We start from the raw sequence: 9,955 nt of genomic DNA, 5'->3' as shown, positions 1-9,955 counted from the left end.
GCCTTATCGACGTTTGTTTATTTCGAAGCTGGATGAGCAAGAGTGCAGGTCTACTGGTTGGACGTTTCTTGTGAATACGTATCCGGTGAATACGTTTCCTGCTCCGAATACGTGTCTGTATTCATCGTCGGAGTGAGGTACCTGTCCAGCCACTCTGTGTTGTTGCACGCTCTCCCTATGTACACCAGATCGACGATGTTGCAGTGGGTGCGGCTGCAGGCGGTGTTGGCGCAGTACATCAACATTTGTGGCTGAAAATATATATTTGAAAATGACATATATTAGTGTTGATATTGCTGAACACACGTTATTGAACTGAATCAGGTCTGTATATCTGTCTTTTCCACACAGCTAACTGTAGTAGAATTGCAAGCAATAAGTTTAAGATATCTTATGCTTGATCGGGTAGATTCAATGTATGAACGGTTGAGATGTTGTTTTATGCAATAAGAAGTTCTAGGTATAACACAGAGGTCAGACCTCATGAGCTACGACTCATACAATTCATGAGCTACGACTCCGACAATCCATGAGCTACGACTCGCGCGCCGCTTTTAGCAATATCACGACTTTGGACACCAGAAATGGGCTTTATGCACACGTTTGGAGAATCGAACCCGGATCTTAGGTGTAATGAGTGAACGATGTAGCAGCTAGACTACCCCCACCACCCCTCGGATCTTCAGCAACCAAGGCTTGTAAGAAGCGACCGTAGGAGCGGCTGCTGAGTACGATCGATAGATATATTTCAGTCACTGGACAAACTGATTCAGATTTGGCTATTGGCAACACGTAGTACATGGGTGAGTGTGACGTAACCGATCATCATCTAATCCAGTTCCACGGTAGATGCATAAGAACGAAGGTTCTCTGAAGCCCACACGGCTTAAACTGTTGTCACTATATACAGATAGATAGTATACAAATCCCGGTATGATGATAAAATCAGAGGTACCGAAAGAGGGCGCAAGGGCTGTTAAGTTGCCTTGACACAGAGAAACCGAGACATTGGCATTACGGTTGTATTAGTGACTTCAATCCACGAATGAACCTTTGTTTCTTTGTTGGTTGGGTGTTAAACGCCACATACTGAAAAAATTCAGATATATAGCAGCGGTCTGTAAGCAATCGAGTCTGGATCAAACAATCCAGTGATCAACTTCACGGGCATCGTACAACACAATTGGGATACATTAACCTGACCACCCAGTATCGGTAAACGCCTCTTATTGAAGACCAATTGTAACCAGGATCTTCAGGGGCGGTTGTAGCCATACCGATATACTTGTGTGATTACGGTTCGCCTTATCATGGAATGGTCAGTCAATTTTACAATCGTAAGAACAGGTAGACGCAGAAGACTATGGCTTCAACATCACTCACGTTGTCCCAGAAACACATCTCACAGATGAAGAGACAATCATCGCCCGGTCTCATAAGCGGATCTCTCAGACCAATGACAGGAAGCACTGGGCCGGCTTCAGGCTCATTTGACGTCACTACCGGAAAGCACTCAAGCACAGCGCATGCCAGAATGAGTATTGTAACTGTTGACATGATTCACTGAAATTAAAAAAGAGACGTGTACAGTTAACAGACACATGTAGCGCAATACAATTGAAAGTTGTCTTCTTTTACCATTGTTATCTCTTGCTTTGATTAAAACATAGTGCATGAGTGAGTTTAGTTTTACCCCACTTTTAGAAATATCATGGTGGGGGAACGCCAGAAATAAGCTTCACATATTGTTTCCTTGTCGGTAATCGAACTCGGGTCTTCGCTTTGACGCGCGAATGTTTGAACCCCACCGACCCCTGAAACATATTGTGATACATTTGAAACCATTTGAGTGTATTCCTTCATATGTGTTTGTAAGGATGAGCTAATCTATATTAAAGAGATTCGTTAACACTTACACTGACATAAAAGAGGGTGTTATGAAGTGCTTAATACATTAAATGAGGTTTCATGTGAAGAATCGTTCCAGTTGTGTTTGAATATAAGTATGATTTAAATACATGCTAACAAAACGAAAGGAGACAAATTATACGTGGCTTTGTGATGATAAGGTGACATTGTATCGAGATGAAATGTCTAGTTTTGTGATTTCAGTCACTAGTTTGTATCAGTACCTCAAGTATATAGAGGTCGCCGACACATATTAGGTGTTACTGACTACTGTGCTAACCAATGTGTAGTCCCTCCTGCCACTAACTGCGTTAATGCTGTTCATATGTTCTTACATGTCAGACTGTCTACAATGTCATACGTTCTTACATGTCAGACTGTCTACAATGTCATACGTTCTTACATGTCAGACTGTCTACAATATCATACGTCCTTGCATGTCATACTGTCTAGCATGTCACACGTTCTTCCATGTCAGACTCTCTAGCACATCATACACACTTACATGTCAAACTGTCTAGCATGTCATGCGTTCTTGCATGGCAAACTATTTAGTGTGTCATACGTTCTTGCATGGCAAACTATTTAGTGTGTCATACGTTCTTGGATGTCAGACAGTCTAGCATGTGATACGTTCTTGGATGTCAGACAGTCTAGCATGTGATACGTTCTTGGATGTCAGACAGTCTAGCATGTGACACGTTCTTGGATGTCAGACAGTCTAGCATGTGATACGTTCTTGGATGTCAGACAGTCTAGCATGTGATACGTTCTTGGATGTCAGACAGTCTAGCATGTGATACGTTCTTGGATGTCAGACAGTCTAGCATGTGATACGTTCTTGGATGTCAGACAGTCTAGCATGTGATACGTTCTTGGATGTCAGACAGTCTAGCATGTGATACGTTCTTGGATGTCAGACAGTCTAGCAAGTGATACGTTCTTGGATGTCAGACAGTCTAGCATGTGATACGTTCTTGGATGTCAGACAGTCTAGCACGTCATACGTTCTTGGATGTCAGACAGTCTAGCATGTGATACGTTCTTGGATGTCAGACAGTCTAGCATGTGATACGTTCTTGGATGTCAGACAGTCTAGCATGTCATACGTTCTTGGATGTCAGACAGTCTAGCATGTCATACGTTCTTGGATGTCAGACAGTCTAGCATGTCATACGTTTTCTGCACGCCAGACTGCCTGTCGTGTCATAGATTCTTGCATGTGAGACTGCCTAGCACGTTACACATTCTTGCACTGTAAAGCGGGTGTTTTGCACGCCAGATGCCTTTACGTGTCATGACGGTTTAGTATGTCAGATTGTCTCCTATGTATTGTTCAGCTCATCATAAGTTCGAGTGTCAAACTCTCATGTCAGACTACCCATCATGTCAGAATCGAATGTGGACCACACAATCCAGTGACCAACATCATGAGCATCTACCTACGCAAATGGTATATGATGACATGTGTCAACCAAGTAAGCAAGCCTGACCTACCGATCCCGTTAGTCGCCTCTTACGGGAAACATAGGTTGCTGAAGCCCAGTTCTAGCCCGGATGTTCACGGGTCTCTCAGTATGTCATACAATTCAGCACGTCATGTCCAATCATGTCATAGGCTCTAACATGTTATCCTCCGGCATGCCAAACTTCCAGCGTGTCAGTCTCGCCAATCTGTCAGATTCTCACCAAACATGACTCCAGGCGACAAGTACTTATTACCATTAAATCGTTAAAGAAATCAGCCCTCCAATGAAGCACATGCTCTTCAGTATTTAAAATAATCCGTTCGGTGCAGTGGAGAACGAGACGTGCCTGAACATATGATCGCCCACGTTAATGGCGAATTCGGCTCCAATGAGCCAGAACACCCTCCCTCAGTTTTCTAAAACTGTGTCTCCAATACGGTGGCCCGAACATGTTCGTTAGAGAGCAGAGCCTGAAATAGACATTGCCCTACCATGGACTCAATGCGGTGGGAGTATCCACGGTTGAGTGTGGGAGAGAGTGATTTTACAGACTTTGCTTGACCACATGGATGAATAGAGACTGCACCAGTTTCTCATGGTGGAGTAGGGGATCTTATGTCCTCCTCTTGGTGACAGGGGTAAGCTTGGCAGAAGGTCCCAAAGCACACATGTGTGTTTCACAGAATCATGAAACTATTTCTTGTTTATAGATGTAGTCCTAAGCCTTTTTTCATGTATTTGAAATATCATGAAGTTCACTTTCGAAGGATATATACTCGAGTCAAAACGCAGATATCATATTCAATATCGAAAGCGCTACCACTTCCGTGTCAGTTTCAGCAAGTGTGGTTCAAGTGAGTGAGAGTAGTTTTACGCCGCATTTAACAATATACCAACAACATCATGACGGGGGACACCGGAATTAGTCTCCACACATTGAAACCATGTTGGGCATCGAACCCGGGTCTTTGGCGTGACAAGCGGACGCTTTAGCAATTGGGCTACCTGACCACCTTTGTCCGCGCATCACTCAGTCCATCATTTCCCCCGCTGAGATTAAAGGCCGGACACGGGGTCAGAGTCGCTCACTTGGATGTTGATTATGATAGTACCCCAACTGCGCAAATCAATACTCACGATGTTCATCATTTGTTTTGTCAAGTCCAGATTATTTACAGACGCCATTCACATTACTGGAGCATCCATTTCGACATATGGGATTAGGTTGCCTGAACTGGGCGACAGTGTTGAATGTTATCTTATCCTCCATATGACTGGTTAGACTGTTTCACCAATGAAGGCGCGGTTGAACGTCAGGGGTGCGGTGTACAACAACCTCCAGTCATTAACCACGGGCTCTATGGTATTGTGTCACTAATAAAAATAGTATGTATAATTCACCATTAAATGCGTTACTCTCAATACCCATGGTTCTGGAACCTCATAATAACAATAATCAATATCATCATAATCATAATCATAATCTCATGTCCGTCTTGAAAGACCATCTAGGTCATACATGTTTGTAAAATATATGTTTGGCGTTTTCATGTCTGGTGTTTTCATGTTTAGTGTTTTCATGTTTGGTGTTTTCATGTTTAGTGTTTTCATGTTTGGTGTTTTCATGTCTGGTGTTTTCATGTTTAGTGTTTTCATGTTTGGTGTTTTCATGTTTAGTGTTTTCATGTTTGGTGTTTTCATGTTTGGTGTTTTCATGTTTAGTGTTTTCATGTTTGGTGTTTTCATGTCTGGTGTTTTCATGTTTAGTGTTTTCATGTTTGGTGTTTTCATGTCTGGTGTTTTCATGTATGCCTGACGAAATTCCATACAAATACAACAAACCTAGTTGTACGAAGATATTAGAAGATGGGAAGTTTGTCCGGATTTTCCAGGTCTTATAAGCTCTCCGCTCTTCCTCCATATCGACTCTGTGAGAGCAACATTCACAGACAGACAGACAGACAGACAGGTTTTTATTCAGTAGTGAAGGCCCAGTGGCCCATAGTACAGTTAATTTTTCTTTTTAACAAATATTGGTCACGTGACACGAAATTATGGTTTTACATGTAATTTAAGGATGGACATCAAATGTTTAATAAAACTGGCAGCTGATTTAATAGTGTCATCGTTTTTAGATTTAAGTATTTTATATATCGTTTGTGGGGAATCATTAAAGCATTTTAAATACTTCCTTCGGCCGGCAGAGAATGCCTCACAATCTAATAATAGGTGACGTTCGTCTTTAGTTTTACCAGAAGAACAATAAGAACATGATAAATCTTCTAGTGTATTTTTATCTTTTCTATAATGCTGTATTTTTAAGGCATGTAGAGAGATTCTAAATTTACAAAAATTTCTTAAAAGGGACTTATCATTAAGGACCCTAATATATTTTTCAGGTCCAAACATCGATTTACATTGTGAATAATGACTTAGAAAACTCGATGAATTTACTGATGCGTGCCAATTCTGAATGTATATATCTTTTATTCGTTGTTTAAATGCTGACAGAAACATTTTTATATCACCACCATCTTGCTTAAACCAAACATAAGAAAACCCGCTTGAAAATAACACATTTCGCACACCCGAAGCCCAAGAATACTTTCCACGTTTGTCTATGGATAATAATAATTGATAGCTTTGATACGGGTAGCGGTAATCGGGCATTCTGATAAGTTTAATCCAGTATCTGATAACTCTCATTTGACTCTCAATATGCATGTTATAGCGTCCTGTATCGCCAAGTACGGCTTTGTTGGAAGCAAATTTACCTACAGTAAGAAATCTTTTAAAATATGATGCATGCACATTTTCAATGGCTTCGAAGTAGTTTACTCCCCAAATTTCAGATCCATATAACAATATTGGTGCTATTTTAGTGTCAAAAAGTAAGCAAGCTGAGTCAAATGAAATAAATTTATTAGCCTTAAAGAGTTTGAAAATGGGAAATAATGCCTTCTTAGCTTGTGCTGCAAGAGTTTTAGATGCCATGGACCAATTTAATCGGCTAGAAAATAAAAGACCCAAATATTTATAACATGAAACAACATTCATACTTTTGCCCCTTGTGCTGCAAGAGTTTTAGATGCCATGGACCAATTTAATCGGCTAGAAAATAAAAGACCCAAATATTTATAATATGAAACAACATTCATACTTTTGCCCCAGAACGTGCCACTATGCCCCCATTTCTAAAGACAACTATATTAGATTTTTCCATATTCAACTCTAGTCCCCATGTGTCACAAAATGTTTGAAGAATATTTATCTGTCTCTGCAGTCCGTTTACCATAAATGAAAACGTGACAATATCATCTGCAAAGAGAAGCAAAAGTAAATCTTTGATTTGGGGAGTAACAAATATTCCATTATTCACAACATTCACACTTACATTGTGAGAGCACGATTTCGTGTCTTTTCGTTTATATCCTCTCTCAGTGATATTCCAGCTACATGACGACCACACGCACGTCTGGGCCACACAATCCGGTGATTGACACCTTGAGCATCAATCAACGCACGAATATGACCCAGAGGTTACAGGCACGCGAGCTAGCACTCGTCCACCCTCACGCGGTGAGACCCGTGAAGGTCCGGAGTAGAATGGGCCTTCACCAACCCATGCTTGCCTTAAAGGGCGACTATGCTTGTCGTAAGAGGCTACTAACGGGATCGGGTGGTCAGACCCACTGACTTGGTTGACACGTCATCAGTTCCCAATGGCGCATATCGATGCTCCTGCTGTTGATCACTGGATTGTCTGGTCCAGACTCGATTATTTACAGACCATTGCCATATTGCTGAATGTTGCTGAGTGCGGCGTAAAACTAGTTAATATTAAGTGTTTGAGCCATATCGTGATGAGAACATATTTGACATTGAAATGGAAGACGTGTATATTATATCACGCGTCGAGTGCGGGGTAAATTCATGATTTGGCAAATGTTTTGGTACTTGAATTTAAACGTTCTGTTCTCATTTTCTCTATTAACGTTTTTCCGACCCCATCCGGTGGAGATAGAGGGTGAGATTCACAGCAAATATTACCGATTACTGTGACCTAAAACGCCGTAACTGCAATAGAGCGGACAACACTACTCACTCGTAATTTGAAATAAAAAAGAAACAAAAGACCTTTCTAATAGCTTTCACAGAATAAATGAGATTCATACCGGTAGAAGTAATGAAGGTGGGTCCCCGTGCGTCTGTTTGCCGCCGGCAACTTTCGAGGTAGGTTTGGACTGGGGTGGGGGAGATTCAAGAGGGAGGTTACCTTTTTACAAGCGATCTAAGTTAATGGCGTCTACCCAGAGCGTCCTTAAAACCAGTTTAAGGAAATTAGCAAATGTCAACAGAGGGGTATTTAGAGGTCTTGAAGGTTTACAAGGATGGTCATGTGTTGTGTTATTACACAATATTGATTCCATACGCTTCAACAAAGTTTATCAATATTTTTAAAGCATGATTTGGTTCGCCCGATACACAATGTCGCTCCAAATGATTAAAACTGCATCAAAAATACCCTTCATTTATCTTTATTCATCGATTAAATGAAATTCATTCTCCCAAATGTTGAAGAGCATTATATTTGTACAGAAGGTTCTTACTTTAAATCGGTATTTTGTTATTTGAACAAAATCGATTAATATTTCTTCTGAGGAAATCATTGCATTACTCGATGTGGTTAATCCAGTTTGGGACACCAAAATTTCCGCGCGAGTTATTTAAAGCTGAGGACAGGAAGCTTCAGCTATATTTATATCCTGACATTCTCATTGATTATTACTGGTGTGTTTAACTGAATTATTGCTTCGCTGCGTCAAAGTAGAAGACGGTTAGCGTTTGTAGTACATGTAGTTATGGAAGGTTAACCGAGGTTGTCATATTGCAAAACCACATTCAACACGAAATCTATCACTTTGTTCAACGTAAATTTAATGGATATGAAAAAATCAATAAAATGTTAAAGCAGGCTACTGCTGTTACTTTGATTCAGAGGACCGCATGTGGATATCACGGGCAGTAGCCTAGTGCTTAAAACGTTCGCTCGGTACCCTGAAGACCCGGTTTCGATTCAGCGCATGGGTGCAATTAGTGGACCTCATTTCAGGTGTCTACAGCCGTTATCCGCAAAATATCCCATAAGACTAAATTAACTATTTGAACATCTTCATGACTGATATTGTTGAAGGCTTAGGTATATATATATATATGCATGTATTTTTAAATCCATAATCATCCTGCTCTACACCCTTGTGACGCCAAGTGGATCAAACTGTCTCTCTTACCCCGAAGGCCTAGAGCCAATTTCAACAAGATTACATTGTGTGAAACTAATTTTATCTTACTGGGATACTACTGTGCTACTGCTTCTTTACTCGACATAAAACAATCTTCACTCATGCTCATTATTCAGTGTACTTGTTTCATAAATTAGTTAATTTAGAGACAAGCTGTGTTCCAATTTGCCTGGACAGCAATTGTCATAATTTGTAACCCATCCGCTGCCTATTCTTAACAAGACGTTGATTTATTGCAGAAGAATATTTTAAAGATTTACATACGAAACGAAAATGTGTAACAATTTCCTTGCTAGTGAAAGCGATCAATCACAGCCATGATTACAGTTTGAAGAGAGAGGACAACCATTCTGACATGACTCATACATGCATGTAGTTTACTGAACCAAGTTCTATCGCTTTGTTAATGTGTGTAATGACCGAATATGTGGTCAAGTGGCTGGAGTGTGTCTAGAGAGAGGTCAGAAGTTCTATCCCTGACGGCATCAGAGATAAAGCATTATGTCCCTCGTCCGACAGTTCTATATAACCGGTCTTAACCACGACGTAAAGCTCACTTCAGCTTACCTACATGTGAATGACAAGCGATGTATTAGAACTTTCAAACTTAGTAGAATAAATGTGAAATATACCACACTGGCGGACAAAAGAAATTACACGTATACAAAAACATTGGATTTGACCAAAACAATATATTTTGCAATCAATTTTCAAGATGTGAAATGTCGTTGAAACGTAGTTGACCATATTCCAAAACTAGGTATGATATCAAACACTGCAAACAACCACATGTTGTTTGCTTCAATTTCATCTACCATTAAAACATGATACCTTTGACTCCTTCTAATCCGACATTCCCTGTAAACCGAATTGTAAACTACATCATATATACATGAAACTCCCCTTGAACCGACGTCCCTCCGTTCCGAATTCAGACACTCAAATCCGGTCATGTTTTCATATACTTTCTTTTGTCCAATTGTTTGCATTGCTGAAAGTATTATTGAAAGTTAGCAAAATAAAATGGAATTTGATAGCAGCCGGGTCCGACTCATAATTTCATAACTTACGTCTGTATTGTAAAACTGTACGAACCTGTACCAAAACGTACCAACCTGTTTGCTTTATCCAAGATGAGGAACTGTTAGAGACAAGTCACGTGACATGTACGTGTCACGCTAGTATACTTGTACTGCAGCACCAAAGTAACTTTGGATACAGCTGCGGTTTGAATCAGAACGTTGGACCATAAAAACTAAAACTTGGAAAGAAAAT

General features: G+C 40.4%; 1 long non-coding RNA gene across 2 annotated transcripts; it reads right to left on the bottom strand.

The window, feature by feature from the left end:
- LOC137295025 (uncharacterized) lies at positions 1–9,853 on the bottom strand. 2 transcript variants are annotated; one of them, XR_010957555.1, is made up of 3 exons: positions 9,796–9,853; positions 1,384–1,563; positions 1–251 (listed from the first exon to the last, which is right to left on the bottom strand). It is a non-coding gene; the product is annotated as an uncharacterized lncRNA (long non-coding RNA). The 2 variants fall into 2 exon arrangements; XR_010957556.1 differs by having other exon boundaries at positions 9,751–9,797.
- Positions 9,854–9,955: the final 102 nt, after the last annotated feature.

The sequence above is a fragment of the Haliotis asinina genome, chromosome 8, assembly GCF_037392515.1.
Source record: "Haliotis asinina isolate JCU_RB_2024 chromosome 8, JCU_Hal_asi_v2, whole genome shotgun sequence".
Taxonomy (NCBI): Eukaryota; Metazoa; Mollusca; class Gastropoda; order Lepetellida; family Haliotidae; genus Haliotis; species Haliotis asinina.
Note: the sequence above shows the minus strand (reverse complement) of the source record. Positions and strands in the feature narration are given on the sequence as shown.